The sequence below is a fragment of the Oryctolagus cuniculus genome, chromosome 4, assembly GCF_964237555.1.
Source record: "Oryctolagus cuniculus chromosome 4, mOryCun1.1, whole genome shotgun sequence".
Lineage (NCBI taxonomy): Eukaryota > Metazoa > Chordata > Mammalia > Lagomorpha > Leporidae > Oryctolagus > Oryctolagus cuniculus.
Window position 1 is genome coordinate 142,849,561 of NC_091435.1, and position 6,525 is coordinate 142,856,085.

The 6,525-nt window shown below is 46.7% G+C and overlaps 1 pseudogene; it reads right to left on the reverse strand.

The window, feature by feature from the left end:
- Positions 1-3,833: 3,833 nt before the first annotated feature.
- LOC100352941 (THO complex subunit 7 homolog pseudogene) lies at positions 3,834-4,848 on the reverse strand (annotated as a pseudogene).
- Between the last annotated feature and the right edge of the window lie 1,677 nt (positions 4,849-6,525).

A 6,525-nucleotide genomic window follows, 5' to 3' on the forward strand; every position in this document is an offset into this window, starting at 1 on the left:
CTAGTTCTCTTAATCTGTGAGTGTTTGCATAAGCAAGACCAGCAGCTCCTGCCATGGAGGCAGCAAGACCAAAAGCTTCCCAATCCCTGGGAACATGGAAGTTATCATTACATCCTTCATAAATCATACGCGTATATCTTCTTTTGTACAGGTTCTTATCAGCAGGTTTGAGAAGGAGGGGTGCAACCCGTCCAAGGGAGCATCTATGCCTATCATGGGGAGCTAGAGAGCTATATGCATAATAGTCACACAGGAAAAAAAAAAAAAACATCCTTTAGGAGCTTCCCTCCCATTGAAGTGAGAAAGCTGAGTTTTGTTTAATTGCCAAGGCACATAGTATAACCTTTTGGTCGAATTGCTAATTTTTAGAGAAGTAGGATTTATGCCGGTAATTTTTGTAAACTCCTTTTTAGTAGAAGGAACTCCCGGGATATTGTTAGTTAACAGGTTGGTGGGAGAATTTGCTGTATTTACACAAAAGGATGACGTATTAGCCGAGGCAGCTAAATGTAGCCAGAAATTGCTACTTTCGACAGAGAAGGACATGTTTCTATATTCTCACAGAAAGACAATGAAGTGCGGTGGTTACCTGAGCCACTGGTGCAGCAAACAGACAATGTCACGAAGCAGCCCCTTGATCTTCATCATGATAACATTACTGATCGGGATCCCCCTGAAAATGAATGAAGCTTGCCGGCTTACATCAGGCCAAACCTACGTTACCACCTCTGTTGGTTCGCTGTTAGTTCTAAATTGTTCATGTACTTATGATAATGGAATTAAAACAGCAGGGTTTGTACAATGGGTAAGGAACAATCAAACCTTGTTCCGTATTGGGAGGGATATAGTTGAAAATCAATGGCTTAATGTGACTGATCAATCGAAAAGGGAGAATACTGATTTTAGCATATCAAACTGGTCACATTGTCAGACTCCGGGGTATACCTTTGTTAATTCTGGAAAAAAGGCCTCGTTGATTGTTTTTTTTTTTTTTTTTTGACAGGCAGAGTGGACAGTGAGAGAGAGAGACAGAGAGAAAGGTCTTCCCTTTGCCGTTGGTTCACCCTCCAATGGCCACCACGGCCGGCATGCTGCGGCCGGCGTGCTGCGGCCGGCGCACTGCGCTGATCCGAAGGCAGGAGCCAGGTGCTTCTCCTGGTCTCCCATGGGGTGCAGGGCCCAAGCACTTGGGCCATCCTCCACTGCACTCCTGGGCCACAGCAGAGAGCTGGCCTGGAAGAGGGGCAACCGGGACAGAATCCGGGGCCCCGACCGGGACTAGAACCCAGTGTGCTGGCGCCGCTAGGTGGAGGATTAGCCTAGTGAGCCATGGTGCCGGCCAATGTATTGGTTAAAACTGTTAAAGTAACTCCTACGGTCAATTCCTCCTTCTCTGTCTCTATTAAAACAGGGTCAGGTCCATACCATTGAGCAGTTAGAGGGTCTTTCCACTTCACATAGACTTGTTGTCTTTTGGCTTCAGGATGCCAGTGACAATCGGCCGCAGATTTCCCTTGATTATCCAGTATTAAAAAATTTAAAATGAAAAGAGCATGTGATAGCCATTTTTGTGGGGAATGTGCTATGGTCCCATATTCCCCCTTTTTTATTTTTTGTAAATAATTTTATTAATGTGGCATGTGCACATTCCACAATACCTTGTCCCTGGGGATTATAAGGAATCCCGGTGATATGAGAGATGTGGAAGTTAGTACAGAAGTGCTTATATGTTGGGCTATTATCAATTTTTATTTGTATAGGGGTTCCTAAAACAGCAAAGGCCTGAAGGCAATGAGAGATGACATGTTGGGCAGCCTCACCCGATTGCGGGGTGGTGAAAACAAAACCTGAACATGTTATCTAAAGAGACACGTATGTACTTTAGCTTACCAAATTTAGGAAAATGGGTAACATCCATCTGCCAACGCTGATTAGGCATAAATCCTCTAGGATTTACACCATAGTGAGGGACCTGGAGAAATGTAACACAGGAAGGGCAGGATTTTACAATTTGCCTTGCCTGTTCCTGGGTGATTCCATATCTTAGTCCTAAGGTCTGGGCATTAAGGTGATGTAAATCACGACCATGGGACGCTTCTTAGACTTTGTCAGTCCCTCTTTAAAGGATCTGGCTTCTGAGCCAGAGACTGGAGCAGCGAGGAAGAAACACGTTTATAACTGAAGTTTAGCATCATTTCACATCTTGGCACCACTTTTAATCTAAACAGCCCAATTGGTTATTATCTCTGTGAGATGAGAGATACATCTTTTGACATCTCCAGGGGCCCCTCTGGAGGTATCAAAAGTCTGGAGAATTTTAAACTTTGATTTTCAGAAAGTCTGTTAAAGGTGCCAAGAGAACTTAGAGTATCTGGTCAAAATAGAATTTCTTAACATTTAGTCAGGGCGATTATAATACTTTTAGAACAGATCTGATCATAATGATATTTAACATAACTTTTTAAGACAATGCTTTTTTTAAAAAAAAGATTATTTATTTATTTGACAGGTAGAGTTACAGACAGTGAGAGGGAGAGACAGAGAGAAAGGTCTTCCTTCCGTTGGTTCACCCCCCAAATGGCCGCTACGGGCGGAGCTACGCCGATCCACTAGCTACTATCCACTCTGCCTGTCAAAAAAAAAAAAAAATTATTCTCTAAGTAAAAGGCAAGAGTCTGGGAAATTAATTTAGGCCCAACCCAGCCCATAACAAAAAGAGCCTTCAGCAACACCCCTCTAGACTTGAGCAATGGCCAACAGAAGCAGGCCTAGCTTGGGTGCTGGTCTCAAACTACTCTTGTGACAACCTGCCAGGGCCCAAAACTGCGCTACATAGAACAGCGCTCGCCTGGAGCAAGCTGAATCCTGCTCGTGGGTAGGAGGGCCTGGGCTTCCAGAGAAGCAGCTGCCACTTGGATACCATCTTAATGTAACCCAGTTGTGAGCCTGAACACCAGGGGATAAGATTCCACAGGACTTTCATAATCATAATAAACTCATAATCAGAGGACATAAACATTCACTTTACAAGAGTCAAGGAGACAGGAAAGCATATTAAAGCCTGAAATTATCAAGATAGTCTAATGCTTTAAAACCCCTTTTCACAAGGCGCACGGATGTATACCTGCCATCTGGGCCCCGAGAGCGGTTTCAGCAAGCAGGTGTGTGGATTCCTAAGTGAAAACTGCTGTAGTAAGGTCTCCATGGCTGAGACCAGGGACCCGCCACCTCTCCACATCCCCAGCTCTTCTCTCTGGCTCTAGCTCCGTAAAATAACCGTGGTTGACGGCGAAGCTCTGGAGTTTTTGTAGTCACATCTAATCATTCCCGCCAACGGAGCAGAGAAAAGCCTCGCACAATCCCTGAGAATTAACTCCAGGAATGTACATGATTTTGAAGTGCATTGTGACCATTTGGTGGTAAATTAACCTTTGAATTCAATTTTTTAGCGATTCCCCATCACGCATTGGCCAGATGCAAGAATCTCTCCTCTCATTAAGGAAGCTGCAGCTGTCCTTGGAGAAGACATCCAACAGAAACTTCCTCTCTCTGCCCTCCTGGGGCATGACAGAAGCTTGGCCAATCTAATACTCTCTCCTAGGGCTTTGGTATTTAAACACACTGAGAGGAGCAGGGTCGTTGGTCCCATAGGCTAAGAATGAATTTGAGACCTACAGATCAAAGGGAACTCATTGTCGGTATAGCAGACTCAAAAAGGGACATGGGGATTCAATTCTTTGATCAAATTCTTCATTTAAGAAACATATACTGAGTACGCAATGTGCACCAGGCACCAAACTAGGTGCTTGCCCATATGCAGCTCATCTAACAGATGGGGATTAATTTACTTTGAAGAAACTTGCCCAAAGATTGAAGTTCTGTCCTGACTCCAAACCCAGTACTTTATTCACCATCCCACAGCTGACATCACACTCAGGTTTTTTTTTTCCCAGCTTGTAAACATTTTATTAAGCATTTTGGAATGCTGCTTTCTAGAATTAAAAAAAATGCATTTCAACAAAAACAAATCTATACTGAAGTCATCTTCATGTGAAGAAATATGAAATCTGCATTAATACCTAAAAGCAAAAGAATTTCACTGCCAACACTTTAAGTATCTCAAGAGCACCACACATTCTAAATCTATCTTAAGATCACGTCGCTGTTTCAGTAGTCTCAGGAATGAAGAGGGATGAGCTTGTCCCTGGCTTGGGATCTGCTTCCACGCTTGTTCTGTGAGCTTCTGTCTCTGGAAGCTTCTCATCATTTTCCAAAGTTTGTTGCAGTTCCTGGATGTTACTGAGAAGAGCGTGAAACTGTTTACGTCTCAATTCCAGCTTATCTTCAACACTCTCTTTAATGTGTGAAAGACGCTCCAACTCCTTCCCCAGAGACTCTAGTTTCTTTAAAGTCTCATGCCTGTCTGGATGCTGCTCAATGACCTTTGCTAACGCGTCGTATTCTTGGCGATTTTTCCGTATTTGTTTTGCTTGAAGAATTTGCTTTTTGCACTCAGCAATTTTTTCATGCGCTCCAGCAATGTTACATTCGATTTCTTTGTAAATTTTTTCATAATTCTCCATTTCTTTGAGATTCATGTTGTATACCAGCAAGGTTTTGCCCATGGAAAATTCACATTGCCACAGCGTGCTCAGCATACGCTGGTACTGGCTGTGTCCCTCCTCCTGCGAGCCAGAGCCGCACCACTTAAGGAAACTCTTCACCAGCAGATTAATTCTCCGATCATCCCCTGCGCCATCCCCGTCAATCAGGAGACGCTTCCGTATGATTTCGTCGTCGGTCACGGTCCCCATGGCGTGCGCGGCGCCGGCGGCCCAGGCGCAGGCGCAGGCGGCGGTTGGCGGCGGTTGGCGGCGGCGGCGGCCGAGCTCCCACAATGCAGCGGGGCCAACAGCCGCGGGCCGGGCGGCATCGCGCCCGCGGGCCCCGACGCCTGAGCCGCGCCGCCCCAGGAATACTGTTTTTTGTTTATTTTTAACAGATGAGGTTGGTCTAACACGTACAACTAACTTTATTTCAGCTAAGTCACTGTGAAAACGTATTCACAGGTCCCAGGAACAGTTGGGGACGAAAGACTGGCCAGGATAGAGACGCCCCAGAGAGGCTGGGAGGGGACGCCTCCTCACCAGCCCACACGGAGTCCCTTTCTCCGGCCTGGCCTGGAGGGCTGGAGTCTTTGAGATGCGAGCTAGGTCAGTCAGACCCTCGGCTGCAAGGGCGAAAGACCCAACCCCCTGGCTTGGCCCGGGGGGCTCCTGGAGGGCGGCAGACACGCTGTCCCCGTGTCCTCCGGGCGGGGGGCGTCTCCGCCGCCTCAGCCCCGTCGCCCCTGCAGGTGAATGCCAGGCTCGCTGGGGCGCGTTTTCAGGCCACATCTGCCCAGAAGAGCTCTACGCTCTTCCCCTGGAACCAGCTCAGCCATCCTAGGGCAGAGCTGGGGCCTGGGGTTGGGGAAGGGGGCGAAGGGAAGCAACCGGGGGGCTTGGACTATGAGAAGTGGAAGATGTGAGGCTATCAGTGAAAATATTGTCTTCCACATGGCCTTATAATTCTAATTGGCCTCTGGTTCTTGCTAGTTATAATTTCATAGTTATTTCTACAAATTAAGAAAAGATGTGGATGAAATAGGTTAATGGGCTAAACTGGATCCCTCATGTTAACAACATCATTAATTTTTTTTCTTTTCTTTTTTTTTTTGACAGAGAAAGAGAAACAGACAGACAGAAAGGTCTTCCTTCTGTTGGTTCACCCCCCAAATAGCCACTGCGGCCGGCGCTGCACCCACCAGAAGCCAGGAGCCAGGTGCTTCCTCCTGGTCTCCCATGTGGGTGCAGGGCCCAAGCACTTGGGCCATCCTCCACTGCCTTCCCGGGAAACAGCAGAGAGCTGGGCTGGAAGACTAGAACCCCGGGTACCGGCACCGCAGGCAGAGGATTAGCCAAGTGAGCCGCTGCGTCGGCCTTTTTTTTTTTTTTTTTTTTTTTTTTAACGTTATTAGTTTCATTCATATTTTGTTGGTTAGTTTGTATGCCTGTTAGCTTGTATTATTTTAAAAGTTGGTTTATTTAAAAGGCAGAATGACAGAGGGACCTTAATCCAGTGGCTCACTCTTTTTTTTCTTTTTTTAAGATTTATTTATTTATTTGAGAGAGATTGAGCTCCTCCATGTGCCGGTTCACTCACCTGATGGCTGCAACGGTCAGAGCTTAACCACACTGAAGCCAGAAGCTTGGCGCTTCATCCGGGTCTCCCACATGGGTAGCAGGAGCCCAAGCACTTGGGCTTTTCCCAGACAATGAGCAGGGAGCTGCATCAGAAGTGGAGCAGCCCAGATAGGAGTCCTTGCTTATGTGGGAATGCAGCTCACAGGCGGTGACTTCACCCACTATGCCACAAAGCAGGCCTGGTGGTTCACTCTTCAAATGTCCACAACAGCCAGGCTGGGCCAGGCTGAAGCCAAGAGCTAGGAATTCCATCCAGGTCTCCTATGTAGATGGCAAGGAC